The 7,500-nt window shown below is 41.6% G+C and overlaps 29 non-coding genes and 5 pseudogenes across 29 annotated transcripts in view; all 34 read left to right on the top strand.

Moving 5' to 3' along the window:
- LOC135058308 (5S ribosomal RNA) overlaps positions 1-40 on the top strand; it is a 119-nt gene extending 79 nt beyond the window's left edge. The window contains exon 1 of the ribosomal RNA XR_010244739.1: positions 1-40. This exon is cut by the window's left edge and continues 79 nt beyond it. This is a non-coding gene — a ribosomal RNA (5S ribosomal RNA).
- A 107-nt stretch (positions 41-147) lies between these two features.
- On the top strand, positions 148-266 carry LOC135058373 (5S ribosomal RNA). Its single transcript, XR_010244803.1, has one exon. It is a non-coding gene; the product is annotated as a 5S ribosomal RNA (ribosomal RNA).
- Positions 267-373: 107 nt separating this feature from the next.
- Positions 374-492, top strand: LOC135063977 (5S ribosomal RNA). Its single transcript, XR_010250295.1, has one exon. It is a non-coding gene; the product is annotated as a 5S ribosomal RNA (ribosomal RNA).
- A 107-nt stretch (positions 493-599) lies between these two features.
- LOC134889233 (5S ribosomal RNA) lies at positions 600-718 on the top strand (annotated as a pseudogene).
- Positions 719-825: 107 nt separating this feature from the next.
- LOC135069512 (5S ribosomal RNA) lies at positions 826-944 on the top strand. The gene has a single exon (XR_010255692.1). It is a non-coding gene; the product is annotated as a 5S ribosomal RNA (ribosomal RNA).
- Positions 945-1,051: 107 nt separating this feature from the next.
- LOC135059141 (5S ribosomal RNA) lies at positions 1,052-1,170 on the top strand. The gene has a single exon (XR_010245556.1). It is a non-coding gene; the product is annotated as a 5S ribosomal RNA (ribosomal RNA).
- A 107-nt stretch (positions 1,171-1,277) lies between these two features.
- On the top strand, positions 1,278-1,396 carry LOC134884897 (5S ribosomal RNA). Its single transcript, XR_010169028.1, has one exon. It is a non-coding gene; the product is annotated as a 5S ribosomal RNA (ribosomal RNA).
- Positions 1,397-1,503: 107 nt separating this feature from the next.
- On the top strand, positions 1,504-1,622 carry LOC134884518 (5S ribosomal RNA). The gene has a single exon (XR_010168662.1). It is a non-coding gene; the product is annotated as a 5S ribosomal RNA (ribosomal RNA).
- Positions 1,623-1,729: 107 nt separating this feature from the next.
- LOC135058307 (5S ribosomal RNA) lies at positions 1,730-1,848 on the top strand. The gene has a single exon (XR_010244738.1). It is a non-coding gene; the product is annotated as a 5S ribosomal RNA (ribosomal RNA).
- A 107-nt stretch (positions 1,849-1,955) lies between these two features.
- On the top strand, positions 1,956-2,074 carry LOC135058372 (5S ribosomal RNA). The gene has a single exon (XR_010244802.1). It is a non-coding gene; the product is annotated as a 5S ribosomal RNA (ribosomal RNA).
- A 107-nt stretch (positions 2,075-2,181) lies between these two features.
- LOC134889232 (5S ribosomal RNA) lies at positions 2,182-2,300 on the top strand (annotated as a pseudogene).
- A 107-nt stretch (positions 2,301-2,407) lies between these two features.
- Positions 2,408-2,526, top strand: LOC134900197 (5S ribosomal RNA). Its single transcript, XR_010173712.1, has one exon. It is a non-coding gene; the product is annotated as a 5S ribosomal RNA (ribosomal RNA).
- Positions 2,527-2,633: 107 nt separating this feature from the next.
- Positions 2,634-2,752, top strand: LOC135063189 (5S ribosomal RNA). The gene has a single exon (XR_010249525.1). It is a non-coding gene; the product is annotated as a 5S ribosomal RNA (ribosomal RNA).
- Positions 2,753-2,859: 107 nt separating this feature from the next.
- LOC134884896 (5S ribosomal RNA) lies at positions 2,860-2,978 on the top strand. Its single transcript, XR_010169027.1, has one exon. It is a non-coding gene; the product is annotated as a 5S ribosomal RNA (ribosomal RNA).
- Positions 2,979-3,085: 107 nt separating this feature from the next.
- LOC134884517 (5S ribosomal RNA) lies at positions 3,086-3,204 on the top strand. Its single transcript, XR_010168661.1, has one exon. It is a non-coding gene; the product is annotated as a 5S ribosomal RNA (ribosomal RNA).
- A 107-nt stretch (positions 3,205-3,311) lies between these two features.
- Positions 3,312-3,430, top strand: LOC135058305 (5S ribosomal RNA). Its single transcript, XR_010244736.1, has one exon. It is a non-coding gene; the product is annotated as a 5S ribosomal RNA (ribosomal RNA).
- Positions 3,431-3,537: 107 nt separating this feature from the next.
- LOC135058371 (5S ribosomal RNA) lies at positions 3,538-3,656 on the top strand. The gene has a single exon (XR_010244801.1). It is a non-coding gene; the product is annotated as a 5S ribosomal RNA (ribosomal RNA).
- Positions 3,657-3,763: 107 nt separating this feature from the next.
- LOC135060280 (5S ribosomal RNA) lies at positions 3,764-3,882 on the top strand. Its single transcript, XR_010246670.1, has one exon. It is a non-coding gene; the product is annotated as a 5S ribosomal RNA (ribosomal RNA).
- Positions 3,883-3,989: 107 nt separating this feature from the next.
- Positions 3,990-4,108, top strand: LOC134889231 (5S ribosomal RNA; annotated as a pseudogene).
- A 107-nt stretch (positions 4,109-4,215) lies between these two features.
- On the top strand, positions 4,216-4,334 carry LOC134900196 (5S ribosomal RNA). Its single transcript, XR_010173711.1, has one exon. It is a non-coding gene; the product is annotated as a 5S ribosomal RNA (ribosomal RNA).
- Positions 4,335-4,441: 107 nt separating this feature from the next.
- Positions 4,442-4,560, top strand: LOC135059140 (5S ribosomal RNA). Its single transcript, XR_010245555.1, has one exon. It is a non-coding gene; the product is annotated as a 5S ribosomal RNA (ribosomal RNA).
- A 107-nt stretch (positions 4,561-4,667) lies between these two features.
- Positions 4,668-4,786, top strand: LOC135064657 (5S ribosomal RNA). The gene has a single exon (XR_010250960.1). It is a non-coding gene; the product is annotated as a 5S ribosomal RNA (ribosomal RNA).
- Positions 4,787-4,893: 107 nt separating this feature from the next.
- LOC134900195 (5S ribosomal RNA) lies at positions 4,894-5,012 on the top strand. Its single transcript, XR_010173710.1, has one exon. It is a non-coding gene; the product is annotated as a 5S ribosomal RNA (ribosomal RNA).
- Positions 5,013-5,119: 107 nt separating this feature from the next.
- LOC135058872 (5S ribosomal RNA) lies at positions 5,120-5,238 on the top strand. The gene has a single exon (XR_010245296.1). It is a non-coding gene; the product is annotated as a 5S ribosomal RNA (ribosomal RNA).
- A 107-nt stretch (positions 5,239-5,345) lies between these two features.
- LOC134886969 (5S ribosomal RNA) lies at positions 5,346-5,464 on the top strand (annotated as a pseudogene).
- A 107-nt stretch (positions 5,465-5,571) lies between these two features.
- On the top strand, positions 5,572-5,690 carry LOC135066727 (5S ribosomal RNA). The gene has a single exon (XR_010252968.1). It is a non-coding gene; the product is annotated as a 5S ribosomal RNA (ribosomal RNA).
- Positions 5,691-5,797: 107 nt separating this feature from the next.
- Positions 5,798-5,916, top strand: LOC135070353 (5S ribosomal RNA). Its single transcript, XR_010256521.1, has one exon. It is a non-coding gene; the product is annotated as a 5S ribosomal RNA (ribosomal RNA).
- Positions 5,917-6,023: 107 nt separating this feature from the next.
- Positions 6,024-6,142, top strand: LOC135064574 (5S ribosomal RNA). Its single transcript, XR_010250881.1, has one exon. It is a non-coding gene; the product is annotated as a 5S ribosomal RNA (ribosomal RNA).
- Positions 6,143-6,249: 107 nt separating this feature from the next.
- On the top strand, positions 6,250-6,368 carry LOC135059556 (5S ribosomal RNA). The gene has a single exon (XR_010245958.1). It is a non-coding gene; the product is annotated as a 5S ribosomal RNA (ribosomal RNA).
- Positions 6,369-6,475: 107 nt separating this feature from the next.
- On the top strand, positions 6,476-6,594 carry LOC134889669 (5S ribosomal RNA; annotated as a pseudogene).
- A 107-nt stretch (positions 6,595-6,701) lies between these two features.
- LOC135069763 (5S ribosomal RNA) lies at positions 6,702-6,820 on the top strand. Its single transcript, XR_010255945.1, has one exon. It is a non-coding gene; the product is annotated as a 5S ribosomal RNA (ribosomal RNA).
- A 107-nt stretch (positions 6,821-6,927) lies between these two features.
- Positions 6,928-7,046, top strand: LOC135062282 (5S ribosomal RNA). Its single transcript, XR_010248635.1, has one exon. It is a non-coding gene; the product is annotated as a 5S ribosomal RNA (ribosomal RNA).
- A 107-nt stretch (positions 7,047-7,153) lies between these two features.
- Positions 7,154-7,272, top strand: LOC135070137 (5S ribosomal RNA). The gene has a single exon (XR_010256310.1). It is a non-coding gene; the product is annotated as a 5S ribosomal RNA (ribosomal RNA).
- A 107-nt stretch (positions 7,273-7,379) lies between these two features.
- LOC134900194 (5S ribosomal RNA) lies at positions 7,380-7,498 on the top strand. Its single transcript, XR_010173709.1, has one exon. It is a non-coding gene; the product is annotated as a 5S ribosomal RNA (ribosomal RNA).
- The last annotated feature ends 2 nt before the right edge of the window (positions 7,499-7,500 follow it).

Raw genomic sequence — 7,500 nt, 5'->3', positions numbered from 1 at the left:
TGGATGGGAGACCACCTGGGAATACAAGGTGCTGTAGATATTTTTATACTGCCAACACCGTTCTGTTGATGCATTCCATTTTCAAACGTATTCATTTATGAAACAGTAGTTAGTAGTAGAAAAGTTCTAACAGAAACCACAAAGCTCATCTACAGCCACACCACACTGGATACGCCCAATCTCATCTGATCTTGGAAGCTAAGCAGTGTTGGGCCTGGTTAGTACTTGAATGGGAGACCACCTGGGAATACAAGGTGCTGTAGATATTTTTATACTGCCAACACCGTTCTGTTGATGCATTCCATTTTCAAACGTATTCATTTATGAACCAGTAGTTAGAAGTAGAAAAGTTCTAACAGAAACCACAAAGCTCATCTACAGCCACACCACACTGGATACGCCCAATCTCATCTGATCTTGGAAGCTAAGCAGTGTTGGGCCTGGTTAGTACTTGGCTGGGAGTCCACCTGGGAATACAAGGTGCTGTAGATAATTTTATACTGCCAACACCGTTCTGTTGATGCATTCCATTTTAAAACGTATTCATTTATGAACCAGTAGTTAGAAGTAGAAAAGTTCTAACAGAAACCACAAAGTTCATCTACAGACACACCACATTGGATACGCCCAAGCTCATCTGATCTTGGAAGCTAAGCAGTGTTGGGCCTGGTTAGTACTTGGATGGGAGACCACCTGGGAATACAAGGTGCTGTAGATATTTTTATACTGCCAACACCGTTCTGTTGATGCATTCCATTTTAAAACGTATTCATTTATGAACCAGTAGTTAGAAGTAGGAAAGTTCCTTCAGAAACCACAAAGTTCATCTACAGCCACACCACACTGGATACGCCCAATCTCATCTGATCTTGGAAGCTAAGCAGTGTTGGGCCTGGTTAGTACTTGGATGGGAGACAACCTGGGAATACAAGGTGCTGTAGATATTTTTATACTGCCAACACCGTTCTGTTGATGCATTCCATTTTCAAACGTATTCATTTATGAAACAGTAGTTAGAAGTAGAAAAGTTCTAACAGAAACCACAAAGCTCATCTACAGCCACACCACACTGGATATGCCCAATCTCATCTGATCTTGGAAGCTAAGCAGTGTTGGGCCTGGTTAGTACTTGGATGGGAGACCACCTGGGAATACAAGGTGCTGTAGATAATTTTATACTGCCAACACCGTTCTGTTGATGCATTCCATTTTAAAATGTATTCATTTATGAACCAGTAGTTAGAAGTAGAAAAGTTCTAACAGAAACCAGAAAGTTCATCTACAGCAACACCACACTGGATACGCCCAATCTCATCTGATCTTGGAAGCTAAGCAGTGTTGGGCCTGGTTAGTATTTGGATGGGAGTCCACCTGGGAATACAAGGTGCTGTAGATAATTTTATACTGCCAACACCGTTCTGTTGATGCATTCCATTTTCAAACGTATTCATTTATAAACCAGTAGTTAGAAGTAGAAAAGTTCTAACAGAAACCACAAAGCGCATCTACAGCCACACCACACTGGATATGCCCAATCTCATCTGATCTTGGAAGCTAAGCAGTGTTGGGCCTGGTTAGTATTTGGATGGGAGTCCACCTGGGAATACAAGGTGCTGTAGATAATTTTATACTGCCAACACCGTTCTGTTGATGCATTCCATTTTAAAACATATTCATTTATGAACCAGTAGTTAGAAGTAGAAAAGTTCTAACAGAAACCACAAAGTTCATCTACAGCCACACCACATTGGATACGCCCAATCTCATCTGATCTTGGAAGCTAAGCAGTGTTGGGCCTGGTTAGTACTTGGATGGGAGACCACCTGGGAATACAAGGTGCTGTAGATATTTTTATACTGCCAACACCGTTCTGTTGATGCATTCCATTTTCAAACGTATTCATTTATGAACCAGTAGTTAGTAGTAGAAAAGTTCTAACAGAAACCACAAAGCTCATCTACAGCCACACCACACTGGATACGCCCAATCTCATCTGATCTTGGAAGCTAAGCAGTGTTGGGCCTGGTTAGTACTTGAATGGGAGACCACCTGGGAATACAAGGTGCTGTAGATATTTTTATACTGCCAACACCGTTCTGTTGATGCATTCCATTTTCAAACGTATTCATTTATGAACCAGTAGTTAGAAGTAGAAAAGTTCTAACAGAAACCACAAAGTTCATCTACAGACACACCACATTGGATACGCCCAAGCTCATCTGATCTTGGAAGCTAAGCAGTGTTGGGCCTGGTTAGTACTTGGATGGGAGACCACCTGGGAATACAAGGTGCTGTAGATATTTTTATACTGCCAACACCGTTCTGTTGATGCATTCCATTTTAAAACGTATTCATTTATGAACCAGTAGTTAGAAGTAGGAAAGTTCCTTCAGAAACCACAAAGTTCATCTACAGCCACACCACACTGGATACGCCCAATCTCATCTGATCTTGGAAGCTAAGCAGTGTTGGGCCTGGTTAGTACTTGGATGGGAGACCACCTGGGAATACAAGGTGCTGTAGATATTTTTATACTGCCAACACCGTTCTGTTGATGCATTCCATTTTCAAACGTATTCATTTATGAAACAGTAGTTAGAAGTAGAAAAGTTCTAACAGAAACCACAAAGCTCATTTACAGCCACACCACACTGGATATGCCCAATCTCATCTGATCTTGGAAGCTAAGCAGTGTTGGGCCTGGTTAGTACTTGGATGGGAGACCACCTGGGAATACAAGGTGCTGTAGATAATTTTATACTGCCAACACCGTTCTGTTGATGCATTCCATTTTAAAATGTATTCATTTATGAACCAGTAGTTAGAAGTAGAAAAGTTCTAACAGAAACCAGAAAGTTCATCTACAGCAACACCACACTGGATACGCCCAATCTCATCTGATCTTGGAAGCTAAGCAGTGTTGGGCCTGGTTAGTATTTGGATGGGAGTCCACCTGGGAATACAAGGTGCTGTAGATAATTTTATACTGCCAACACCGTTCTGTTGATGCATTCCATTTTCAAACGTATTCATTTATAAACCAGTAGTTAGAAGTAGAAAAGTTCTAACAGAAACCACAAAGCGCATCTACAGCCACACCACACTGGATATGCCCAATCTCATCTGATCTTGGAAGCTAAGCAGTGTTGGGCCTGGTTAGTATTTGGATGGGAGTCCACCTGGGAATACAAGGTGCTGTAGATAATTTTATACTGCCAACACCGTTCTGTTGATGCATTCCATTTTAAAACATATTCATTTATGAACCAGTAGTTAGAAGTAGAAAAGTTCTAACAGAAACCACAAAGTTCATCTACAGCCACACCACATTGGATACGCCCAATCTCATCTGATCTTGGAAGCTAAGCAGTGTTGGGCCTGGTTAGTACTTGGATGGGAGACCACCTGGGAATACAAGGTGCTGTAGATATTTTTATACTGCCAACACCGTTCTGTTGATGCATTCCATTTTCAAACGTATTCATTTATGAACCAGTAGTTAGTAGTAGAAAAGTTCTAACAGAAACCACAAAGCTCATCTACAGCCACACCACACTGGATACGCCCAATCTCATCTGATCTTGGAAGCTAAGCAGTGTTGGGCCTGGTTAGTACTTGAATGGGAGACCACCTGGGAATACAAGGTGCTGTAGATATTTTTATACTGCCAACACCGTTCTGTTGATGCATTCCATTTTCAAACGTATTCATTTATGAACCAGTAGTTAGAAGTAGAAAAGTTCTAACAGAAACCACAAAGCTCATCTACAGCCACACCACACTGGATACGCCCAATCTCATCTGATCTTGGAAGCTAAGCAGTGTTGGGCCTGGTTAGTACTTGGATGGGAGTCCACCTGGGAATACAAGGTGCTGTAGATAATTTTATACTGCCAACACCGTTCTGTTGATGCATTCCATTTTAAAACGTATTCATTTATGAACCAGTAGTTAGAAGTAGAAAAGTTCTAACAGAAACCACAAAGTTCATCTACAGACACACCACATTGGATACGCCCAAGCTCATCTGATCTTGGAAGCTAAGCAGTGTTGGGCCTGGTTAGTACTTGGATGGGAGACCACCTGGGAATACAAGGTGCTGTAGATATTTTTATACTGCCAACACCGTTCTGTTGATGCATTCCATTTTAAAACGTATTCATTTATGAACCAGTAGTTAGAAGTAGGAAAGTTCCTTCAGAAACCACAAAGTTCATCTACAGCCACACCACACTGGATACGCCCAATCTCATCTGATCTTGGAAGCTAAGCAGTGTTGGGCCTGGTTAGTACTTGGATGGGAGACCACCTGGGAATACAAGGTGCTGTAGATATTTTTATACTGCCAACACCGTTCTGTTGATGCATTCCATTTTCAAACGTATTCATTTATGAAACAGTAGTTAGAAGTAGAAAAGTTCTAACAGAAACCACAAAGCTCATCTACAGCCACACCACACTGGATATGCCCAATCTCATCTGATCTTGGAAGCTAAGCAGTGTTGGGCCTGGTTAGTACTTGGATGGGAGACCACCTGGGAATACAAGGTGCTGTAGATAATTTTATACTGCCAACACCGTTCTGTTGATGCATTCCATTTTAAAATGTATTCATTTATGAACCAGTAGTTAGAAGTAGAAAAGTTCTAACAGAAACCAGAAAGTTCATCTACAGCAACACCACACTGGATACGCCCAATCTCATCTGATCTTGGAAGCTAAGCAGTGTTGGGCCTGGTTAGTACTTGGATGGGAGACCACCTGGGAATACAAGGTGTTGTAGATATTTTTATACTGCCAACACCGTTCTGTTGATGCATTCCATTTTCAAACGTATTCATTTATGAACCAGTAGTTAGAAGTAGAAAAGTTCAAACAGAAACCACAAAGCTCATCTACAGCCACACCACACTGGATACGCCCAATCTCATCTGATCTTGGAAGCTAAGCAGTGTTGGGCCTGGTTAGTACTTGGATGGGAGACCACCTGGGAATACAAGGTGCTGTAGATATTTTTATACTACCAACACCGTTCTGTTGATGCATTCCATTTTAAAACGTATTCATTTATGAACCAGTAGTTAGAAGTAGAAAAGTTCTAACAGAAACCATAAAGCTTATCTACAGCCACACCACACTGGATACACCCAATCTCATCTGCTCTTGGAAGCTAAGCAGTGTTGGGCCTGGTTAGTACTTGGATGGGAGACCACCTGGGAATACAAGGTGCTGTAGATATTTTTATACTACCAACACCGTTCTGTTGATGCATTCCATTTTCAAACGTATTCATTTATGAACCAGTAGTTAGAAGTAGAAAAGTACTAACAGAAACCATAAAGCTCTTCTACAGCCACACCACACTGGATATGCCCAATCTCATCTGATCTTGGTAGCTAAGCAGTGTTGGGCCTGGTTGGTACTTGGATGGGAGACCACCTGGGAATACAAGGTGCTGTAGATAATTTTATACTGCCAACACCGTTCTGTTGATGCATTCCATTTTAAAACGTATTTATTTATGAACCAGTAGTTAGAAGTAGAAAAGTTCTAACAGAAACCAGAAAGTTCATCTACAGCAGCACCACACTGGATACGCCCAATCTCATCTGATCTTGGAAGCTAAGCAGTGTTGGGCCTGGTTAGTACTTGGATGGGAGACCACCTGGGAATACAAGGTGCTGTAGATATTTTTATACTGCCAACACCGTTCTGTTGATGCATTCCATTTTCAAACGTATTCATTTATGAACCAGTAGTTAGAAGTATAAAAGTTCTAACAGAAACCACAAAGCTCATCTACAGCCACACTACACTGGATACGCCCAATCTCATCTGATCTTGGAAGCTAAGCAGTGTTGGGCCTGGTTAGTACTTGGATGGGAGACCACCTGGGAATACAAAGTGCTGTAGATATTTTTATACTGCCAACACCGTTCTGTTGATGCATTCCATTTTCAAACGTATTCATTTATGAACCAGTAGTTAGAAGTAGAAAAGTTCTAACAGAAACCATAAAGCTTATCTACAGCCACATCACACTGCATACGCCCAATCTCATCTGATCTTGGAAGCTAAGCAGTGTTGGGCCTGGTTAGTACTTGGATGGGAGACCACCTGGGAATACAAGGTGCTGTAGATATTTTTATACTACCAACACCGTTCTGTTGATGCATTCCATTTTCAAACGTATTCATTTATGAACCAGTAGTTAGAAGTAGAAAAGTACTAACAGAAACCATAAAGCTCTTCTACAGCCACACCACACTGGATACGCCCAATCTCATCTGATCTTGGAAGCTAAGCAGTGTTGGGCCTGGTTAGTACTTGGATGGGAGACCACCTGGGAATACAAGGTGCTGTAGATATTTTTATACTACCAACACCGTTCTGTTGATGCATTCCATTTTCAAACGTATTCATTTATGAACCAGTAGTTAGTAGTAGAAAAGTTCTAACAGAAACCACAAAGCTCATCTACAGCCACACCATACTGGATACGTCCAATCTCACCTGATCTTGGAAGCTAAGCAGTGTTGGGCTTGGTTAGTACTTGGATGGGAGACCACCTGGGAATACAAGGTGCTGTAGATATTTTTAAACTGCCAACACCGTTCTGTTGATGCATTCCATTTTCAAACGTATTCATTTATGAACCAGTAGTTAGAAGTAGAAAAGTTCTAACAGAAACCACAAAGCTCATCTACAGCCACACCACATTGGATACGCCCAATCTCATCTGATCTTGGACGCTAAGCAGTGTTGGGCCTGGTTAGTACTTGGATGGGAGACCACCTGGGAATACAAGGTGTTGTAGATATTTTTATACTGCCAACACCGTTCTGTTGATGCATTCCATTTTCAAACGTATTCATTTATGAACCAGTAGTTAGAAGTAGAAAAGTTCTAACAGAAACCACAAAGCTCATCTACAGCCACACCACACTGGATACGCCCAATCTCGTCTGATCTTGGAAGCTAAGCAGTGTTGGGCCTTGTTAGTACTTGGATGGGAGACCACCTGGGAATACAAGGTGCTGTAGATATTTTTATACTGCCAACACTGTTCTGTTGATGCATTCCATTTTCAAACGTATTCATTTATGAACCAGTAGTTAGAAGTAGAAAAGTTCTAACAGAAACCACAAAGCTCATCTACAGCCACACCATACTGGATACGCCCAATCTCACCTGATCTTGGAAGCTAAGCAGTGTTGGGCTTGGTTAGTACTTGGATGGGAGACCACCTGGGAATACAAAGTGCTGTAGATATTTTTATACTGCTAACACCGTTCTGTTGATGCATTCCATTTTCAAACGTATTCATTTATGAACCAGTAGTTAGAAGTAGAAAAGTTCAAACAGAAACCACAAAGCTCATCTACAGCCACACCACACTGGATACGCCCAATCTCATCTGATCTTGGAAGCTAAGCAGTGTTGGGCCTGGTTAGTACTTGGATGGGAGACCACCTGGGAATACAAGGTGCTGTAGATATT

The sequence above is a fragment of the Pseudophryne corroboree genome, chromosome 3 (genome assembly GCF_028390025.1).
Source record: "Pseudophryne corroboree isolate aPseCor3 chromosome 3, aPseCor3.hap2, whole genome shotgun sequence".
NCBI lineage: Eukaryota > Metazoa > Chordata > Amphibia > Anura > Myobatrachidae > Pseudophryne > Pseudophryne corroboree.
This window is presented reverse-complemented; position numbering and strand designations above follow the sequence as displayed.